At 45.0% G+C, this 23,623-nt stretch overlaps 1 protein-coding gene across 13 annotated transcripts in view; it reads right to left on the bottom strand.

Moving 5' to 3' along the window:
* Mbnl2 (muscleblind like splicing regulator 2) overlaps positions 1-23,623 on the bottom strand; it is a 150,420-nt gene that overhangs the window by 55,081 nt on the left and 71,716 nt on the right. The window lies entirely within an intron of this gene.

The following is a 23,623-nucleotide window of genomic DNA, read 5'->3' as shown; positions in this document are numbered from 1 at the left end:
CTCTCAAAGCAAGTCATCGTAACAAGAGTGAGCGACCGCTGTGTGCAGAGGTAAAGCATCTTCGTACATTATCATGAAACAAAACAGGGGGTCAAAAATACTCCCAGGGGATGAGGACGGAAATGTCTTGGGACAACCTTCCTTGTGGTTGGTAGGATTTGTTTCCTGTTTCATTTTGACCTTTCCTCCCTTTTATTTCATGACCAAGTACTGTCTGCCAAGAGATAAAGGAAGCGGGGCCCAGCCCTGGGACAGAGGTCTTCTGCTGGTTGAAGGTGGGAGACAGCCATGCTGTGGAAAGCCTTAGAGAAACAGGAAGAGGGATGGCATGGGGTGCAGCGCAGGCCAAGGAGATGGGCTCATTCCAAGGCCTACTCTGGAGACTGCGGCTCACTGGTCACACAGCTCTTAGGGGCTCAGCTCACCGGGTGGTACGTGCCAGCTGTAGAAAGGGCAGGTGGTGGTATACATCGAAGTCTCATCCCTCCATTTGTTCAACAGACATTTCTTGAGATCCTACTGTGTGGCAGGCATCATGCTCAGTGTAAGGGAGACACAAGACACAGTGTCTCCCTTCCTGAAGCCTGCAGGCTGGTGGTGAGGACAGAGGTTAATGGAATAATGCCACGGATCGCTGTCTAATTACAAATTGCTGTACATGTTCCAGAGCGGGATGCTGAGACAGAAATGAGAGGTCAGAATTGAGACTGTTGGGTCAGGGAAGGTCCCCGGAGAAGTGACATTTAAGCTGAGACCTAAAGGACGCATGGGAACCTGGCAAGGAAGTGGGTGGTGGTCAAAGGGTGTGTGTTTATGGTATGTGTGTTGTGTGTGTGTGGCGTGTGGTCATGTGTTGTGTGCACTGCACATGCATGGATGGGTTGTGTGTGTTAGGGAAAAATGAAACGTGAGAACATGGAGAGGAGGAGAATATGCTAGGGCTGTGTCCCTTTTGGGAGCCTGCAAATGGCTGGAGTCCAGAGGGCTGTGGGTGGAGCTGAAGAGAGAGAGCAGAGGAGGCAGAAGCCGGCTGACAAAACCTTGGAGAGCCCAGGTGAGCAGTATGGGCTTCACTGCCTTGAAGGTTTTCAGCAGGAGATGAACGCTATCAGATTTCTGCATTACAGTACATTTAAATCTCCCCTGATTATTAGATTTTATATTTATGACTTTCTTATAGTTCATATAGTTTGAAGACCACTTGATTAAAAATAATAACAGAATTCTGACAAAGTCCACATTAGGTTTGTACAGCGTATTCTACCTCCCCAAATCACCTCTACTTCAGGAATATTTAGATGAGAGACGACGGTTAGAATCAAGTTATAATTTCAAGCTGAATTAAATTTATTAAAATAAGCCACCATGGAGGATTCCAATACAGAGTATGCGTGTTGATTCTCAACAGGATGAAGAAAGAAACTAAATGACTGTAATGTGTACTTGGCAGAACAACAGATCGAAGCTATCAGAGTTACGTGGCCATTAAATTACATGGCACAGGCTGGGGAAAAAAATGCAGCTTTGGCTAAGATTTCAGAGTCAGGTTGGTGTGAGAGAGAAAAAGCATAGCAGGAAAATGAGATTTTCTAATTGCTTGTTTTAAAACAGTAGTTTTTAGAGTCTTTTCTTAGTATGCTCCTTATAGAAAAAAACAAATTAAAATTTGTAAGCAGAAACAAAACAGATTCATTAGGAGATTGTTAAACACCTCCCTCTAACAATAGGAGGTTTGGCCCATAGGAACTGCCGAAGATGACTGTAACCTGTTTATCTTCCATGGGAAAAGTAATAGATGTTAAGGAGCCTGCCTCTGAACAACTATTAAGCCCCTGCTGTATGTGCTATATTACTTGGTCACACGACTCCTTAGAGGCGCAGCTCACCAGGTGGTACGTGCCAGGTGTAGAGAGGGCAGGTGGTAGTACACATTTAAGCCTCGTTCCTCCATTTGTTCAACAGACATTTCTTGAGATCCTGCTGTGTGGCAGGCATCACACTCAGTGTCACTTAAGCAAAGGTGAGTGAACCAGGACACGGTGTCTCCCTTCCTGATGCCTGCTCCCTCTTAGATCTTCTCTTGGAGAAGCGGATTAAAGTAAGGGAACAGTCTCAGAGCTGGACTACTGGGACTCAAAATCCAGGCCTGCTCAGGTTGTCCTGGGTCCTTGGGCAAGTGGGACCTTTGTGGCCTCCAGCTGCCCCATCTATAAAGTCAGGAAAGTGGGGATAATCTAGTTTCTACCTCACCGACTTCTGATATGGATTAAAAGTTAGTTTATGCAAAGCATTTGAACAGTTCCTAGCACCTAGTAGAATTCTTAAACTTTATCATTATTATTATCATCATTATTCCTATTAACCCCTTCTTTGCATAGTGGATAAGAATACCTGATATTTAAAACAAATTCCCTGTACTTGTTCAGTTTTTCTAATAATGTGCTCTAGTCTGGCGTGTCTACCAAGCTCTTGACCCCTTCATTACCTTTCCTGTTTTTGGTGCTGGGGATTGAACTCAGAGGTGCTTTACCACTGAGCCAAGTCTCTGCCCTTTTTACTTTTTATTTCAAGACAGGGTCTCACTGAGTTGCTTAGGGCCTCTCTAAGTTGCTGAGGCTGGCCTTGAACTTGTGATCCTCCTGCTTTAGCTTCCGGAGTCACTGGGATTCCAGGCGTGCGCCCTGGCGCCTGGCAATCCTTTGTTATTCTTGTTCTCACGCCCAGTGCCAATTCTGGTCATTGATCTCTTCAAAGAGCCTCAGATCTGTTTTTCTTTGATATCTTCTCTGTTGAGACTTGCCAGAACTATCACCACGATGTGACTCATCCAGAGGTTAAAGCAGCTGTGGATTATAGTTGGAAAATCCTTGGAATTCTGGTGGTGGTTTCATTCCACAATGGGGTGATGTGAACTTTTACAAGTCATTTATTTCAGTCCGTGCCTCAATTTTCTCATCTGAAATGGGGGTGATCTTATTTCCATATCTCCCAAAGGTTGTTAGAGCCCAAAAGCAGTTGCTCAGAGAAAAATATAAATTGCCAGGCATGGATTCCACATCCATTTCCCCCTTGCAGTTCCCAATCTAGCCACATAAACCGACAGTTACAGGAAAAGGTGGCTCTGGGGACGTCTGTTGGCAGTGGTCCACAAGTGTTTTCTGAATCATGAGACGTCTGTGTGGCCAGGTTTGAGGAACATCAGTGGCAACGGCAGATTCAATCAGAAAGGACTCTGTCCAGGTGGGTTCTTAAGCACCGACAGCATGCACAGCTCAGAAACAAAGAACGCCACCAAATGCATGGCAAGTGGCTTAGCAGAATCTTCTCAATGGCTCAAGTGGCTGGGTGAACTAGACATTCAAAGCCTCAGCTTCCCCAGAGTTTCAAAACCTCTCATTGAAAAATCTCAAGATTTTTGAAGGTGGCGGGTGAGAGGGGAATAAAGGCTGGGATCTGAGTAGGTAAGCCAGTTTTTATAGGTTCGTAGTTTTTATGGGTCTGAGTCAGGTTGCTAAGGCCAATGTAGCATTTGGCCTGAACCTCCTCTTCTTCCTCCAGTACATTTCCGGGAGGATATGGGCAAGTAAAAGTGTCGGGGAATAAAATGGTTATTTACATCAGAGCTTAATTTATAACATTAACTATGGGACTGAAATAGCTCCACTCTAAGGCAAGTGACAGATGAGGCTTTTAGGCTTCTTTTGAATTTAAATAAACTAATTGAGCCGCATGAGTTCTTGGTGTTATTAGTTCCAACTACATAATGTAGCAAATAAAATACAACCACATAAGGGCATTGGGATTAGAAGGAAACTGTAGGTTTGGGGAATCATTAAAAGCACATGATAACCAGAACTCACATGAAAATGAATGATTTCCCATATCGACATTATGCAGGAGCCTAAAAATAGGTCCTTTCTGTTTCTTATTGGGTTCAATTTATATTACAATTCATCTTTTATAGACTATAACGTCTTGGTAAATAGCATAAAATGTTGTACTTATTAAAGAGAGAGAGAGATGGGATATTTACAATCTTCCGTTTTCTGGGATGTGTTCCTTTTTCTCTGCTGCTTCATGGATGAACCAGGTAGAAAGAGACAAGGAGGCTTTGACAATGTGGCCTGATGGGGAGTGAGCCAAACCCACAGGTGCTGACAGGCGGACCTGCAATCCACCGGCCGCAGATGACAGCACCTTTAGGAGTTTAGGGAGGATGAGGAAACGCGGGGCTCCGGTTGCATAGGTAGTACCCAAGGATGTCGCACATTTTCCCCTGAGAACAGCAGAAGGCTCAATGGCTCCTCGTGGGGCCTCACCTTGACTATGGGTGCAGCTCAGAGCTCTCCCTCCAGTCCAGGGCTTGACCCTCTTAGAGGCAGGCACAGATGCTCGCATCTTCTCATCTCTGGATTTGCGGGTAGGGCTGCTTGCTATCAGCAGGGGGTGGGGGAAACTTAGCACAGGTGTCTTGGGAATAGATTTGAGACTCATTCATGATTATGCCCTATTCCTGTTGGCATTGGCCATTCATGCTGTGGCCATTTCAAATAAATAAAATTAACAAATGGGGAAGAAAGGTAAAGAAGGTCGATTGCTTGCAGTTCGCCATTTCAAAGCATATTTAAGCCCTTTTTTTTTTTTTTAAGTGGAGTTAGGTTGCCTGGGCAATATCAGTCTCTCCCGATACTCTGCCTTGTGATGGGGGGAAGCTGTTTATCAGTTTGAGGAAGGGGCTTACTGGTAAGGATTTTTCATTCTCTTAATTTTTCATGTTAAAATTGAAAATGTGCCAGTTAAGAGAAATTGGTGAAACCAGAAATAGCCCTTCTGTCCTCCAGAGATTCAAGGAAACAAACTTCTGGGCACCAGATGCTTCATTTGGATCTTTTTTTTTAACTAGAATATAAATGTCTGCTGAGTCACAGAGGGACATCAGTTAGTGTGGACCTTGGTAACCAAGCAGCCGACCACAGAACGGGTCTAGTAGCTGTTGGACTTCATACTATCTAGATGTTTCTGACACCACCTTCATAAATGTGTGCTTCTCTTCAAAGCCCACAGCCCCAGGACCCTCACAGTGGACACCCAGTGCCCGTCATCCAAGGATCTTTCTCCCCTCCTCTGCGAAGATGTACTCACCCCTTTTCTCTATGTGCCAAACTCTGTGTCATTAAACGGAAAATTAAACCACAGAGAGATCAGCGCCATAACCGGAGAAGTACAGGGCCCGGTGGAAGCCATCGTAGGGAGCTTCCCTAGTTCAGGGCCAGGGGTGACTCCAGATCTTTATCAGGTTCTTATCAGGTGATCAGATTATGTAGTTGGGGTAGACATGGGGGTGAGTAAGTGGCAGTCATTTGCAGAATTAAAACCAGCCAGGGTAATTTCCATTCACTCTATGGGGTTAAATTCCTGAGGCTTCATAAAGGCCTTCATATAACACCTGGAATAAAGTAAATGCTTAATAAACACGGGCTGCTGATTTCATCACATGTGTCATTAGTGATTCCAGGAACTGGCCAACTGTTTAAGTAAGTAGAATTTACAGGTATCTACAAAAAGGCCGCCACCTCACATACCAGCTGTTGTTGCTCACTCTCCCAATCTGACTTGAAATGCTCACTGAGAGCTGGAATTAAGACAGTGAGAGACAGTCAGACCTGGAAAGGCCGACATTACTGGCCATGCTCCTATAGACCTGCACCACTTATCAACACGTGGGAAATACTCCTAGTCCACCTAGAAAATAGCCCTGTCCAAGCCTGGGTAAGCTCAGTGCTTCTCCCACTTTCTGGTGGCTCCAGGTCTCCCCCACACGTCAGCACCACCCACAGTTAAAGAGTTAAACTTGGGGACTTCCAGGTAAACTATTTTGAATGTCACACCTGATGATAAATATACTTGTGACAAAGCGAGAGTGTAGTGTCCTGGTTGCTGGTGTCAGGGCTGGCAAAGCTTCTAGGGGGAGGTGGGAGGAGGGCTGGGTGCCAGGTGACTAGAGGCAGGGGTAGCCAGGGAGAGGAGGAAGACTGGGAAAGATGTCGGGGAGAGAAGGCAGGAGGGTCTAAGAAGCACTGGGGGGAGATGAGACCCGGGTCGTCCCGTGGGTGCGTTCCTACGGACTCACGCAAGGACACAGTACTCCCCTGTGGCTGGTGGATGGCTTGGTCTGGGAGGACCTGCAGCTGCCCCTGGCAAGGCTTCCCTCAGTCCAGAAACACTGGCCTGGGAAGCTGTAGGGCAGAGCACCTGGGGCCTTGCATGGTCCTGATGCAGCAGCGGTGAAGGAGAAGGTGAGCAGTTGCCCAGGAGAGGTGGGGGCTGGGCGGTGTCTCCATCCTGCATGCATCTGACAGCTGGTTTTGGAGCATCTGCTTTATGCCAGAAACTGGGATGAAACTGCACACAGGACACGAGGCTGTGACCCTGCCCTTGACAAAAATAGCGAGGACTTATATAATACTGTAGGTATCATGTAGCAGGCAGTTTCTAAGTGCTTCTTGAAGATCAATCCCATTTCATCTTCTCTACAAGCTCCTAAAAGAGGTGCCATTAACAGTCCCATTTTATGGGATGAAACAGAGGCAGGGAAGGGGAAATAACTTCCCAAGGTCATAGAGCTGGTTAGCAGCAGAGCCGGGCTGCCTTCCAGGCAGACTGGCCCCGGGCTCTGCCGTCACCCTTCCCCAGAGCCCTTTTTAAGAAACTCACAATGGAACATTCATATCACACCTTACAAAGCATTCTTCACACACAGTCTCTTATTACAGCTTCACAACGTTCTTGTAATATGTTACCCCAGTTGAAAGGGGAGGAGAAGGAGGCTCACCGAGACTTTAAGGTACTTTTCAAGGTCATATTATTAAAGTCAACCAGGGTTACATTCAGGTGCTTCCTGACTGACACATCCCCCCTCTCCACTACTCCCTGGGCTCAGTGAAGGGTAGCCGAGTCACGGATTTGGGGCTCAACGTGAAAGTTTTGTTTAAAACAGAATAGGTGACCTTGCGTGATAATGAACTTCAGGGAGTTGACACTGGTCAGCCAGTGTTCTGGGTTGAATTGTTTCTCCGGAAAAGACACATGGAAGTCCTAACTCCCAGTACCTCCGAAAGTGACCTTATTTGGAGACAGAGCCTTTGGGGATGTGATCAAGTTAAAATGAGGTCATTAGGGGTGGCCTGATCCAATAGGACTACTGTTCTTTTCAAAAGAGGAAATTTGGACACAGGGACATGTGCACAGCCTGAAGACAATGGCCCTCCATAAGTCAAGGGCCTTCTGAGGCCACCAGAGTAAGGAGAGAGGCCAGAAAGTGACCCTTCCCAGAACGTTCTGGGAGCCTGCCCTTGCTGACGCCTTGATCTGGGACCTCTAGTTTGCAGAACTGTGACAGCACAGATTCCTGTTCTTCCTCGCCATCCGGTTGATGACCTGGTCACAGTGGAGCTGGGAAATGGACCCAGTCACCTGTCAGAAAAAAAGGCTGGAAACGGCTTTCTCATGAGATTGGAAGCTATGTCGGCAAGACTCAGCAGTGTGTGCGGACCGAAGACTTGGTTCTGTGAACCTGATTCTAATGTTTTTTTCCATGAACTTAGTACCTAGGATCCCCCTCTTTGCTGAGAAATCAACTAGAACACGTTCTAATCCTTAACAAGTGCAATGAGTTCCTACCCATGAAACCAGTCAGCTTAAACGCTATCAGATTTTTCATAAGGAAGATTTAATGGGAGAGATTTATTTTAGCAAAAGACAAAATGTTTCACGGAGGAACTCATTAGTAATGCATAAAGGCCTACTGAGTCTCTGAAGATCCATTCTCCAAGAGAAATGTTGGGATAATTTTTATATTCTGATTACAGAGAATGACTTGATAAAAATTGTCCTTGATATTAAAATTGCATGGGGGAGGGAATTATTCAGTGGAGCGGGAGGGAAGTCAAAGGGAAGGGGTGAATGCAGCCAGCATTTTGAAGTCGCTCTTACAAAGGGAACATTCTGTGGTCTCACTCACAAAGTGAGGTCACCCTTTTCGGGTACTGTGATACCCACAGCAATGAGGGTTGGGCCAGGGGAGACAGGAGGCCTGCTCTGTCCAGCCCGGGATGCCCCCCTCCTAACTGCCTGACCCCTTCACTCCTCTTCTCCTGGCCACATCCTGAGTACCCTTTGTCCTTGCCACAGCTGGGCCTGCCCAGAGCTCCCCCACTAAGTCCAAGTTCCCTGGACAATTCCTGAACCGACCTTGGGTCTCTACCCTGCTCAGTGCCCCAGCTTTAATACTTACATGACTTTGTTCCAAGTCTCATCTTTCTGCCTTCCAACCAAACTAGTACATCTGCTGGGTGTCCCCGGTTTCACATTTGAGGATCTCACAGAGTTTTTTCCTTTGCCTGTAGAGGCCACGTCTGAGAGCTGCCTCCCTCCAGGCTCCAACAGAAAGCCAAGCAGTGGCTAGGTCCTGTTGCCCATGTTGTGCACCTGTAGCCCATCCACAGACGTCCTGAAGTCACCACCCTTGATTTGCCCCCACCATGGTCCACCCTCAGGAGACATGGAAAACACCTGGCTCACCTTCAGCATCTGAACCTGCCTCTCTTTGGCCTGGGGGCAGAACTAACTCCTGGTCAAATCCTGCCACTCAGTGAGATATGACATCACTTCTTCTCCATCTTAAGGCTTCTCTGTAAACTGCGTATGGAAGAAGTATTTTCTCTTGGAAAATTCCAAATGTTCCCTATGGGTTGCTACTGGTTGGATACTTAAGCTCAGAATATTCCAGAAACTGCTGGTCAAATTGATTTGTAAATGGAATGGATGCACTGTTATGGTCTAGTGTTTTTTTTTAATGGTGTGTGTGTGTGTGGGTGTGTGTGTGTGTGTGGGTGTGTGTGTGTAGTAATAATGCTCTTTGCATGTGATTACACCAGTATTACTGTTACGGAATGCTGACTATTAGCCAAATTCTAGGCATTGTGCTAAGCGTGTTGCACCCACGATCCCATGCAAACCTGGGGGAGAGGGAAGGACGGCTAATACCTCCACTTGACAGACGGGAGGCCGGGGCAGACCAAGGACCTTGTCTGAGGCAATACCCAGATCTGAACCTTTGCTCTTAGTCCCTGTACTTCTTTTAACACTTCATGGAATTATTTAAAAATTGCACTTACTAAATTCTCAGGATGTGTGCTAAGACTTTTAAGGAAATCATCTTTCATGTCCACGACTGGGCGTAGGTCTTATTTTGATCTCCATTTTGCGAACGTGGAAACCAAAGCACAGAAAGGCAAACTAACTACGTGGGCTCCTGCAGAGAGTAAGGGAAGGTCGCGGAGTTGAACAACTCAGCCTGGCTCTAGAACCGCCACCCTCTCTGAATATAAACCACGGACTCCTGCCATATGGGTCCGTGCTGGGTCAAGGGGTGCACAGATGAATTGTCTCCCTCCCTGAGAAACTCCAGACACACAGACCTGGGATCCATGTACATGGAATATAAGGAGAGAAACCAGCGTGGTAAGTAAGATTTAAGTCTAATATTAGCTAGAAGGATCCACGTACGGTTTCATAAATCATACATCTTTGCAAATCCAATTGAAGTAATCGAGTACATTTTGTAAATATGGCTGAGTTTTAATGCATCCAACTAATAATTGAAGGGAAGAGCCAAAGTAGAGCCTCTCAGTGCACCTCATCTATTAGGGCAAAAGGGGCAGCGGGCGCAGCCTCGGGGCTCCCGTACTAGATCACAAGCTTCCCAAACCTGTAGAAAAGGAGGCACCTGCAATCCAGCACGTAAGTGATTATGCATGTATAAAACAGCACTTTAAGATTATGCACAGACATCTTAGGCATCTATCAATGCTTTGCTTATTGGAAAGACCTAGAGCCCCACAGGACGGAGCTTCCCTAGCAACAGAGGTGGAGGGTGTGGAACTTTCACTTTCTCTCTTATCCCCCATTTTGAGTCATCCAGATTCCACTCCTCCTCCTTTAGCTGCCCTTCCTCCACAGGAAGGACTCTGGCCACTCCCCAACCATCCTTGGAAAGCTTTCTTCCCTTCTCTGCATTTCTCCCACCAGCCATACCTCTGGGACAGCTCCTGACGCGACCGCCTGCTCTTGCTATTGCTGGGATCAGTGTCGACATCAGATCCCATCTCGGGCCTGCACTGGGTGTGCAGCTGCGTGTGAGCAGAAGCTCATCCGTGCCCTCCACAGAGCCCACAGTGAGCCCCACAGGGCCCAGGAGGCAAAACCCTTTACACCTTGTGGACTACACCTAAGGGCACACAATCATACCTTGATGGTGGCTTTTGCTGCTTTGGATGCCATTTCCTTCCCTTTGAGGGATCTTTACAGTGTACAAATACGTGCTGGACTTTGCTAGAAGTATGTGTAGATGTATCTCCCCAAACCCCCATCCTCACCCTAAGACCAAAACTACTACTGCCAAGAGTTTTAAAACAGAGTCGGTGTTTCCCAAAATGAAAATACCCACAAGGATATGATTTCCTACTTTACCAATAATGCAAATTTCTACAAATGATTTCTATAAAGAAAAACAGGTTTCATTTTTAATGACAGCTAGTTCTACATGCCTCATGCTTTCCACACTGTGACCCTGACTCTTACCACAGCTCTGGGATTTTGCATCATCGCCTCTATTTTACATATTGAGTGAACGGAGGCCCAGAGAAGTAACTGACCTGGGTCGAAGAGCTGGTCAGTGCTCACAGAGCTGGTAGGTGGCCAAGTTTGGATTCTTACTTAGCTCTCTTGAGAACCAAGAGCAGACTTCCTATGCCCTGTCATCCGGCCTCCTCCCTTCCCCAGAAGTCCTTAAGCCCTGGAATTGCTGACCTTAGTGTCCAAGCTGTGATTATCTCAGTGGAAAGAAAATCCCACAGCAGGGTGCTTCCAATGAGAGTGGCCCTGCACAGAATTCACGGCCATGCTCCATCGTTCATTGAATATTTGATATGACTCTATGGCAAATACTGTTCTCAGCAATGGAGATCAGGTGAGGCATGAACCAGGTGAAAGTCCGGCCTTCATGGAACTTATATTTTAATGGGGGAAGGGAGCCACTCAACACCATCAATCAATAAAACACACAGTGAGCACAGTGGCCATCATGGTAGGGAGAAAAATGGATCTGAGAAGTGATAGAAAGTGGACTCAACTTTTGATAGGTTGACGAGAGAGGTCTCAATGAAAAGATGACATGTGAGACGTGAAGAAGCTAGGAGCAAGCCTGGTAGACTTGGGGAGAGGAGACAGGAAGTGCAGGGGTCCTGAGGCAGAAGCATGGCCAGGGTGTTCTAGCTGGAGCAAAGTGAGCCAGGCTAAGAGCAGTAGCCCAGAGGGGAGAGGTGAGGATGGCGAGGGGACCAGATGGTGAAGCTTACCGGTCATTGTGAGGACTTTGGCTTTTGCTCTGATTGAGATGCAAAATCAATGCAGGGTTAATGCACTGCAGCGTATTACCCAGAGACTTGCATGTTCTTCACATATTTTTAAAATGTATTAGCAACTTTAATAAATTATGAGGAAGTGCATTATGTCAAACTTGCAATCACTAAATGTTGCTGATCTCATACAGAACTCCATCTAGCAGTGCCCTTGTGATCAGAGAGCAGGTCGCAGCTGGGTGAGCATGAAGGGTTTAAATACAAGAAGCCCAGAGGCCGTGGGCCCCCTATTTCTAGGAGGCCAGCAGTCAGTTCTTGGCCGGTGGCCTTCCCACAGCTACCCTCGCAGACTTAAGGTCCAAACATCTGGGAAGGGAGCAGGCCACCCTTGCAGTCCTGGTGTACAGAGGGCCACCCACCCCCACTGCATCAGCTCTGGCTGCAGACATTCCTTAGCCTAAGAGCAGCAAGAGGGGAAGAGTTCTGGAGCTCAGAGCTGGGAGGAGCCGGGCACACTCCTGCAGACCCATGTACAGCTCACAAAAGCAAGCAATCCCTCCCCCACCAGCTCCACCCCTTCTGTCCATGATATTTAACAGAGAACAGGGGCTGCTAGGATCTGGGTTCCTCCCTGGGCAGCAGTGGGGCTCATGAGCAGAGAGGGCAGCTGTGCCTGCCTCCAGATATGTGAAAAACAACAGGGAAAACCACTGAGCACTCGCCTCAGTATAGTCAGATTTGTGAATAGCTCATTTTTCATATTCCAGATTTAAAGCTAACACGTGGGACCAGCCATTAGTTGGACAAATGCTAGGCTGCAAGGAGCCATTGAGTCTTTAGAATTTAGGGGTCAGAACTCAGTGCCTCGTTTTCAAGTTCCAGGTCCTGAGGTATTGGGGCATTTACTTCTTTTTGGCACAATACATGCAGCTTCTTCTAAGAATTTTCTTGAATTTATTTTCCTTTGAGCTTACCGTGGTTTCCCACCATAGATATGGTACCACAATCATGAGGGTTTCCCAACAGGGGCACAGAGAGTTGCATGCACCACCCAACCCTGCTTCTGGACAGTATAAACAGGGTCTTGCAAATATATAAATGATAAGTTCCCAAAGCCATAAACTCTACTGTGAAGAATAAAATGCAGATTGAACCACATAATCATCTGAGTTCACACTAACTTTTGTAAGGTGTGTTTCCAATCAACAGATAGTAACAACATTGTTAGTAGTACAGGAGCTCAGAGAAAAAAAAAATTTCAATGCTAAAAATGGAATTTTAAGTTTTCCAAAACTGACAAGTAGTGAATAATGTGATTAAAAAAAGAAAGTAAGTTGTGGGTTACTGATATTTGAATTCTAAACTCAATGGCTGTGCTTAGAATAAACCATGAGTCATTGAGACCAATGGGAAGAAGCAGCCCGTGGAGGGTGTCCTGGTCTCAGATTCCCCATTGCAGACTCCTTTATCAAAGGTCTTCCCTACTCTTTCTGGACCAAGGCTATTCCAGTGAAAATAACTTGGAAATCATGAAAGCTTAGTGCCAAGGAGTTTGTCGATCAATTGCCTCCCATAAGAGAAGATGCTGGAGTAGAAAGAAAATAGAAATCATGAGAAACAGAATGTGGGGGAAAAAAAAGTGACATCAGAAAATAAGTCAGGAAAGGAGATGAGTGGGTGAAGTGCTGCAAGCCGATGAGGAACTTCGCTTCTGTGATCGTGAGAGGGTATTTATTGGATTTTATCAACTACTTTTTACGCATCAATTGAAATGATGTATCTCCCCTTCCCCCCTGGTTCTATTAACGTAATGTATTGCATTGATCGGTTTTCACGTGTTTGGAAGTACTTTGCCCAACCCTGGGCCAATTTTTGACATGTGTACCTGCACTTTTCTTCTATAAATCTCTCTCTTTCTCTCTTTTTTCCCCCACTCAAGTTATTGCCTAGGCGGAATCATTTCTAAAATGTTGCCACTGGCCATGAGGATTCCAAAAGGTAAAACGTTACAATGTTTCCATGCAACATAACCAGTTGGTTCTTCCTTGGTTCATTCAAGTTAATACAAGGACTAGATGGAGAATGGCACCCAGAATTACCTGGAAAGGAGAATGGGCAGTTATGGGAGTGGAAGAACACCAGTGCCTGGGAGTTTCCTGAAGAGACTGACCCCAGGGAATGAGGTCCAAAAGCATGGTAAGGACCAGGGACCCTGGGAGCCTCAGCCACCACTAGCCTCTTCACAGGTGCTTAGTTCAGCAGCTTCAGTGACCTCAAAGCCAACCAGAGGGCCCTGCAGGACACCCATGCATCCACACATTTTTAAAAACACGTCTTCCAAAAACCCAAAGCTATTTCAAAGCATTGATTAAAACACTCTTTCCAAGTAATAGAATTTCAGTTTGCTATTTTTACATTTCTGAAATCTCTCTTTTTGCCTTTAATTAAAAAATGTAATCTCATAAAGCAGAGCTAGAACATAAAGCTTAAGTATATGAGCTGGCTTGTTCTCGTAAATGTAATTGTAAACATTATTAAAAATTGGGAAATGCACAGAGTATGTGTGTGTGTGTGTGTGTGTGTGTGTGTGTGTGTAGGGGGGGCTTACCCTTAAGAGTCCCACCTTACCGTAATTACTACTATGTCTGAGCACTCTCTTTTAATATAGTCCATATTTTTATGAACTTACAATCTTGATGACTGAATAATTTTATCTCCTGACTGTTCTCACTGAGCCTATCATAAACCTTGTTTCTCTCTGATGCTGGAGAGTCTTTCTGTCTACAATGCCTGCATTATATGAGCCTGAATGAACACACCACAATTAAGTTAACTATTTCCCTGTTCTGGCTCTTTACAGTTCTGCACTTTCAGAAATCATTTTGAGAAAAGCGTTTTCACACACATAGTCCTCCTTCCCTCTCTTTTTTTTTATTTCCTCTGTATAAGTGGAATTATTGGATTAAAGAGTATGGATTTCTGCATGGCTCTTAATGTATCTTGAATTGCGTATTCTTAAGGGTAATCTTATCTGAGCACTCAGCCTATCTACATGTTTTTCTCAAGAACTAATCATATTACACTGATTTTTATCAGACAATAAGCACATGTTTTTCTTTTTGCCTTAACTGCCAGGAAACTCAGAGCTAAAGTTCAAATCCAATAATGAGTTCATCTCAGGTGACCTGTAATAGGTTTCTTTTCCTTTGGGTCAATTTTCTACTTTGGAAAAAAGGAGGAGGAGGAGGAGGAGGAAGAGAGGAGGAGCAGGAGAAGAAGAAGATTTTTAAAAGTTCTCTTAAATTCCTTTTAGAAACAGATGGACTGTAAATTTCACTTACACACATACACACAGACGGACTTACAGACATGCTTTATTGGATTTAGCACGAGATTTCCCATAATTAGCATTGTAACACCAATAAGTTCTTGCATCTGGAATCCAAGATGGTCCAAGGTTGCCCATGATGACCTTGGGGCATCCTCTCCTTTTATGACAGACCCAGAGGATGGAGACTGTAACTTGTGTGGGGATCTCAGAAGTATTTGGCTTTGGAGCCAGAACTGACCAGAACTCAGGATTTCCCACGCCCATTCTGAACTGTGGGCCCAGCACGAGGACCAGAGGGTACGCTGTTCCTCCCACCCTGACATTTCTACCGGGCCTCAGTCCTGAGCCTCTCTCTATGACACTTTTGGTCTCTGTCTCCCTTCGATTTCCCATTGCCACCGTCCTCTGTGAGGTCCACCTTATTTCACTCCCGCCCACCCCAGGTCACCTGGCCCGCTGTTGCTGTGTTGGTCAGCTCTGGCTGCCCTGGAAGCACTACTATCTGGGTGGCTTCCACAGCGCAGCCTCTTCTTGGTCTCTCAGTTCCGGAGGCCGGAGCCTGAGACCGCAGCGCTGATGAGGCTGGCTCTTTCTGAGGCTGTGGGGAAGGGTCTGCTCCAGGCCTCTCTCCTTGGCTTGCAGCTGGCTGTCTTCCTGCTGGGTCACATGGCCTCCCCTTTGTTCTTGTCTCTGTGTCCAAATGTCCCCTTTTAATAAGGACACAGTCGTCCTGGATTAGGGCTCACCGGAGTGACCTCATTTTAACTTGATTGCCTCCGCAAAGTCCTCGGTCTCCCGGTGCACCGCCTTCTGAGCTACCTGGGGTTTGGATTTCACTTTAGCGTTTCAAGGGGATGCAATGCAACTTCTATTGGTCACAATGATCATTTTTCTGATTTTTAATTTTCCCCGCTGAAAATCTTTACTTGTGCAGTTTACCAAGTCCAGTCTGATCTCCTCACTTTGGCTTTCAGATTCTCCCACAGCCCTGATTCAAGGAATTATTGCTATTTTAACTCCCTACACACCCCATTTTCTTCTCCGCTACAGTCCAAATGCATTGCTCTCAGATTCCAAACACTTCCTGCCATCCCTGTGGCCTCATCCACGCTCTCGTGGCCCTTTCTGTCTGGTGTGAACTCCTACTCTACCTCCGCTGGCCCACCTCCCATGCCCGGTGCTTCCTAGTCCCATTCAGGAAGAGGCTTCTGGTCCTTTCTCCTCCTCAAGGCTTTGTTCCTACCTTGCTGGTCATTAGGGATTACGACCATTGTGTTTCTTCCTGCTAGATGGAACCCCCAAATCACGGCCATCCTTGTCTCTCTGTCGGTGCCCACTGTCCCCCCCACGGTAACTGCTTGTCCCCTTTATGAACACACAGGAAGGAGGTACAGGAAACCCTCAACTAGAGATAAACAAGAGCTCAACTTCAGGGTCATCTGAGACAGCATCTGTCCTGAGGGTGAGCCGGCTAAATAGGATGTATTTAGAATAAATAAAACAAGGGCTGATATAAACCTGAGGACTGCGGGTGTGTGGGCATAGGCAAGGCTGAATGGGGGGATCACTTTCACTAGGAAATTCCCTTTGTCCTCCTCATTTTACCTCCCTGCAGAAAATTCCATGAAGCTCATTTCTAAAGAAAAGTAAATATCCAGATGGCCAGAGGGATGACCTTTCTCTAACAGAGGGGATGGATTTGTTATCCAGCCAAATGTTTGAAATTCTTCCACTGGCATGCATAATTGAGAGAGATGTGTTAATTACCCTCACGTGACAGCTGGTACGACTTCCTGGGTACACTCTGAGAGGAGTATGGATCATGAATCGCTGTAGGTCCCTCTACTGTGGCGACACGGAGGTGAGGCTCTCAGGACCGGCTCTGAAGGGGCAGGTCAGTGTGTGCAGGGTCCCTGTGAACTTGGACCAGCGGTATTCTGGCAGCCTGCCAATGCTCCTCTGTCACAAAAGCACCAGTGTAGCTCTTTGCACGACATTTTAATGAGTGACACGGGGAAAATCCCAGAGATGTAATCCCTCCTACTACAATAGCTCCACGGCTCAAAATGGGTCATTAACAAATAGGAACATAATTCCAGAAAGTAAGGGGAAGAGATTCTTCCTACCCCCTGTAGCTGTGAGTCATCAGTATCCACATCATTAACCAGTATTTAAGGGAACAAGAGCACAACTCTTTGCTCAGCATTGTGGACATTTTGAAGAGGAAGCAGAAAATATGATCCCTGCCCTAGAGGGGTCACTACCATCTTGGCACTGGGTAGAAAATAATCTAATTCTCCAAAGTCTTTTCCAGATCCAAGGTTTTGTGATTCTGTGATAAAGAGAACTATCTTATCTTTAAATAGCAAAGATGTCATGAATATTCTTTTGTCTATAAAGCAATTCATATTCACTAATATAATTTGTCATACTGCTCTATACTTAATTGTTGCATTTTTATATCACAAGTCTGTACAGGAAAGCTCTTGAATTTATTTTTCCCTTCCCTCTCCTGTTCCTGACTAATTTTTTTCTTTTCACCTGAAGTCCCATGAAGGATGGGATCATTTGACTTTTCTGAAATCTAATATAATGATATTTTAGCTTCCAAAGTACCAACTCCTTTGTTGTTCATTCATACATTTCTGGAAAAACTATCTGGTTTTGGTTTAGTCTAGGGAAAATACATTAAATATTTTCCCCCTTAAAACCTGCAGAAGAAAAATACACATTTCTCCGAAACGACTGGAATCAATTTAAAGCTTTGGCACATTCGATGGAAAAATCAATGGGCGGGCGTTAAGAGTTGAAAGGCGAAGTTTGTCTCTACGAGTGTCACTAAACTTGTGTCCACTAAGAAAAATAAAAGAAGGGTCTCTCTGACCACCAACTGGATAGTAGGTCACATAATCAATTGATGAGGTTTTATTAAAGATGTATTAAATGCTGGATGCTGAGAGATGGAATCTATGAGATGAAGGTTTCTTTTCTATCCTTCAAAGAAATTTTCAATTTTACTAGGAGATAACCAGAACAAGCATAGAAATAATGATCTGTTGATAAGGATTAAGAGTTTCAAGGCCTGGGCACACAGGAGGACCTCCTGAACATCGAAAGATTTAACCAAGATTGAGCCTCCATGACTCCCTGAAATCCCGTTGAGAATCCATCCAAATTTGCTTCCTAACCAGACAAGAACTTAGAGTCTTGTTCTTGTTGCTAGGCAACCAACATCAGGTGCTACTCAGTTTCAGGAGAACAATGTCCGGAGGTTCTCTACCTCCCATGCACATTTTTTTTTTCCTTGTGGAAAACAAGTTAATTCCTAAGATGCTATTTCCCTCTGGCTCCCTGTCTGGTGCTGGCCATCTCTTCAGATTTCTCTAGAAGTCTTTGCTCCTCTGTTCTTTGCTCAGATGAAGCAAGTTAAATGAGGATAACCAAGGAGCAAGTTTCTCATTTGTGGAATTCACACTGGTGGCCCAGCACCAGTTTCTCAATAACGTAAAAAAAAAAAAAAAAAAATCTTTGCAAGCCAGGTGCAGTAGCATGTATCATACAAACTGTAATCCCAGCAACCCTGGAGGCTGAGACAGGAGGATGGCAAATTTGAGGCCAGTCTCAGTGAGGCCTTAAGCAACTTAGAGATCCTGCCTCAAAATAAAAAATAAAAAGGGCTGGGGATGTAGCTCAGTGGAAAAGCAGCCCTGGGTTCAATCCCCAGTACCAAAAAGTAAAATAAAATAAAATAAAAACAATCATTGCAATATAATGTAATATGTGTCATTTAAATAGTTAAAATGGTGACAAAAAGAGACAGACATCAGTTTGTTTCAGAAATCTGTGTCTTGAAAGAAAGGAGAAGGTAAGTCTTGGGGAAATGAGAATACTCAACAGTGTCAAATACTGCTAAGAGGTCCATTAAAAATCAGGGTTGCAAAAATGACCATTGAGCATGACAACTAATAGTTACTGATGATTTCATCAAAGGCAGTGTTGGCAGCAAAAATTAGACTGTCATGTGGAGAGCAAGGGCTGGGAGCTGGTAAGAAGCAAGGTTGGGCAACTCTTCCATCTGAAACATCCTATTAAATTAGGTCATTTGGTAAAGATTGTTGGGGCAAGAATAGAGAAAATGATTTGTAATGTCGCTGAAATGTCTCCATTTTTCTACCTTCCTCTGCATGAGAAGGAAAAAGGGAACGAACACATTCAGATTAACAAGTGTAGCCACAGAGGCTGCTCAGCCAGGGCACCGACAAGGTCAGCATGAGAGAGAGAGAGAGAGAGAGAGAGAGAGAGAGAGAGAGAGAGAGAGAGAGAGAGAGAGAGAGAGAGAGAGAGAGAGAGAGAGAGAGAGAGAGAGAGAGAATGAACAAATTCATTTATTCTTTTTCTATCCCCTTTTCTCTCCCTTCCTTTCTTGAGTAACTTTCTATCAAATGTATTGAACTTTTCCTGAGAAACCTACCATGAGAATTCAACAACAACACAGAAAAGTCTAAACATATACAATTTGGAATTTTGAATTTGGATTTTAGCCTTTAATCAGTTCGTCTGAAATTATACCAACCCTACCCTGGCTGAGCTCTGGGGACTGATGAGTTTGCTACTTTCTCCTAATATTTGCCTGATAAATGTCTTCTTAGATGTCACTCTTCTTTCCAAGTAGTAGGTTGTAATTAGCTAAGTAGAAATTCTCTCCTATTACAGCAATTTCTTAATTATGCATAGGGGTAGTAGAAAGAGAAATCGAAAATAACAGTAATTCACCTAAAACTGTACTTTAGCCACTGGTTTTAAATTCAACCAAAAGAATTTAAACAGAACTTGATAAGAAGGCAAGACAGGGAACTAACTGGGATGTTACCTTTTAAACAATTCTGTGAAGGTGATGATGAGCAGCTACTTACTTAAGGGTGGTCTGGCAATTAAAAGAAGGAAGAATGTGGGCAGAAAGCCCAAGGAGAGAGAGAGAGAGGAGGGACTTTCAACCTTTCTTTTTGGTATCAGGGACTGAACCCAGGGATGCTCACCCACTGAGCCACATCCTCAGCCCATTTTCATTTTTTTGAGACAGAGTCTTGCTAAGCTGCTTAGGGCCTCACTAAGTTGCTGAGGCTGGCTTTGAACTTGGGATCTCCTTGCGTCAGCCTCCTAAGCCACTGTAATACAGCAGTGTGTCAATGACCCTAGTTTAACTTTTTTTTTTTTTTTTAAAGAAGGAGATTTCCAATGAATCCTTAGGTAGAAGATCAATACACAAATCAGATAACAAAAGTCAAATAGAGCTTTCCTAAATTAAGCAACGCTTGTATCCCTCCAAGTTCTTCTCTTCAGGGACTGTCCTGATGTAGGTAATACCATAGAGCTTATTATTCTAATTCTACATAATCATGCATTGTGTTCATAAGCATGTAACAGTTTGCTGAGCCCCGTCCCTTTGATTTTTATAACAATTCTATGTACTAAGCAGACTACATATTGACATTTTTATTGACACTTTGGAAATAGCTCAGCTAAGGCCATCTACCTGATAGATCTGGCATCTAAAGCAGGTCTTCAGAGGTCGTATAGTATGATATACAGGTAGAATATCACCTCCTTGAAATGCTTGGGACCAGATGTGTTTTGGATTTTAGATTTTTTCTGTGTGTGTGTGTGTAATATTTACATCTATCTAATAAGATATTTGGGGGATGGCACACAAGTCTAAACATGAAACTGATTTATGTTTCATATACAAATTACACACAGAGCCTGACTGTAATTTATCCAATATTCTTAATGATTTGGGGTATGAAACCAAGTTTAAGTTTCCACTGTGGCACCCTGAAGCACTCAAAAAGTTTTGCATTTAGGATTTTGGGATTAGGGAAGCTCAACCTGGACTGTGACATCCTCCAACTTCAGATCACGACACTCCCACTCACGGTCAATGTGTAGTAGAGAATCTGGATAGCCCACCAAGAGCATATATCACCAAATTAAAAATTTAAAAATAAACAAATCTGACTTTATGTTTGACCTACATAAGTAGATAAGTATTTCTTTTCTAACTTAACTCACACAGTGCAGCAATGATCAAGTAAACATCTCCCCCACCTGGCCCCACTAAGTCAATCCGCACAAATTTTAGGGGGATAAAATAAGTGACAAAGATTTCCTCTCTGAGTCCCATAAAAGAGTGTCTTAGAAATCTGACTTTTCAACTGAATTAGTCAGAGAACTTTTTAAAAATGCAAATTCCTATCCCCTCAACCGAAAACACAAAGCAAGATGTCTGAATTGGAGCTATCCTTCAGATGCACGGTTAGGTCTGGAAAACCCTGGTATAAAACTCACACTGTGGACTCAACCTCTCCGGTTACTTGCTGAGAGTGGGCTAGAAGTTTTAGAAGAGGGCTTTTCAGGCCACCACAGTATCATTTATTCAATTATGGCATTAAATTATATCCCAGTGACCCAAAAGAGTTGGTGCATATCCAATTATGCCTAATTTATACCCTGGGATGATGTGGTGGTTCTGGCTCAGTGTAAAATCCTGGTAGAATCGCAATTTAACAAGCTTGACAGGGCATCAAAATTGCTATGTTGTCTCCAAACCTCATTAGCTGGAAGCCTGCACTTTCCTATAATGTTCACAGGGAGTATAAACTATTATTATTTTTCTATTTGTTTATGTAAGGCAAATGTTCTGCAAATACTTTAATGAAAACAATAACCAGGCAGAAGGAGCCACAGTGAAAATGGGGTATCCACAGCAGTGACACTGGAGAGAGGACATACTTTGTTGTCCTTCATGGTTACAGTACTTAATGGAATAAATAAAGTTGACATGATTGGAAATATCCTGGCAGCTCACTGGCTGCAAGGTGCTTGGTTCCTGAGCCTTCTCTACGTGGCCTCCATATTGAGTACCTCTGAACATGGATAGATTCCTAGTCTTCCCCTGTGATGCTAACTGTCCCTCCTCCTCCATCTCTTTTGCTGGTGCTGGTGGTTTCTCCTGGCCCCAGTAGTGGCCACCCTCTTGCCCCCACTCAGCCCTTGTGCCCCTCTGACTCCAATTGCTTTCCCGAGGGGCCTCATGATATCAGCCACACTGATCTGTATTTCCGGCTCTTGCCCTTGGAAGCTTGAGAAATTTCTACCTGAACAGACTTCTGCCACCTTACCCCCAACCATGTCACCACCTCTGTGACCACGGGGTGTCTTCTCCTCACCACAATCTCCCTGACTCTGGAGATGGGACTGTGATTCCTCCCCGTACCTCAGTCACAAGTGTGGGGCCACATGTGAAGCAGCGCTGTGAGGGACCGAGCGCTCTGGATCGAGAGTCACCACACAGGACCCGGTTCTAACCCTGCTCTGCCACTTAGAAGCTGTGGTCATTTCTAATCTCTGAACTTGTGTTCCCAATCAAAGAATGGGTAAAATAAGAACTTTCTCTTGAGGGTGTTGATGGGGTTGCTGGCATACCCCCAGAAATGTGCGTGGTGGGCACTCAGTAAGGGTCCACTCCACCCTTCCTCATTGTCCCTTGCAGTTCAGCCCCTCCTGGACACTCCCGCCCTTCCTTTCAGTTCTGTTCCTGAAACCAACACAGGATGGATCCTGATAAGTACAGACTTCTGGAAGTTTGTTCTCACGGTCACAATAGACCTAACCTATTGTATTCGATTTGAAATTCTGTGGATCAAACTCAACTCTACCAAGTACCAAGCAAAATGAAACTCTCCAACCTTTACTTGCCACATCCACAACCTCAGGACCGGCAGGCAGTGAGGATTACATGAAATATCGACTTGGAGAGCTGGGCATATATCAAAACTCTATGAAGAAAGAGCAGCAGAGTCCTTTTCTCTTCATAGGGATGTTCTGTTTCTACTAGATTACTCAAGGCAAATGTCTTTTCCTGCTCAAAGAACTCAAGAGCTTTCCTTACCAGCCACACTCCACAGTCAGAATACCTTTAGGGAAAAGTATGAACCACTTCTTTTGGCATTCAGGTCTTCCATAATACCGAATTCTCTGGTCTACCTTTCTAGAACTCTCTTTCTCTCATTTGACGAATCATAATCTAAGCCACTTGTAGAGAAAAGATCTTCTGGAAATGGCTTATACCTTGGGTCAGAGAATAAATGGAGGGAACACAGGCAAGGAAGGAAACTTCTGTTCTGGCTGTCAGATGAGAGGACTTCATGGGGGGAAAGCAGGGAAGACTGTTGCAGCACCAGGGAGAATCAGCAACCTCCGAGTCCACGGGTGCACACAGAAATCATGAAGAGTTTAACAGAGTGCCATCTTGGAAATCATGAAGAGTGGAGAAGGAGTCGAGTAGCAGAGCTTATTGACCAGAGACCACATACCCTCATTTCTAGTGACCACGGATAACCAGAAGCAACTCATGCTCCTGAGACAGGAAGGCTGCAGGACTCCGGTGCAGCACTTGCCATGGAAGAGCTAACACACTCTGCTGGTGTGTTCTTCCAACGAAACCCTTCACCTGCACTGGTTTGTTAAGTGGGCCAGAGAGCAAGACCGACTTGCAGGGTTTCCTTTCCCCTGGGGCTGGGGCAAAACTCAAGGCCAACTGAAGCATGACACAGCACTTCCGACAAGTAACTGGATCCTGTACCGGGGTACCTGAGACACCAGGGTGACCTCAACCTCAATGACACCCAGCTACTCAGTCCGCTCTCCTACCCATCCTTCTTCAGACCAGACCTGGCACATTGCTCCTGAGTTTCCTCCTTCCTGAAAATATCGGAGGCACAGTAAGGTAATTAGAAACCAGACAGATCTAGATCTATCTAGAAAATAGATTTGGACTCAAATCATACCGCTTCTACCTACAAGCTGTGTGAGT

Source organism: Ictidomys tridecemlineatus, chromosome 6, assembly GCF_052094955.1.
Source record: "Ictidomys tridecemlineatus isolate mIctTri1 chromosome 6, mIctTri1.hap1, whole genome shotgun sequence".
Taxonomy (NCBI): Eukaryota; Metazoa; Chordata; class Mammalia; order Rodentia; family Sciuridae; genus Ictidomys; species Ictidomys tridecemlineatus.
Note: the sequence above shows the minus strand (reverse complement) of the source record. Positions and strands in the feature narration are given on the sequence as shown.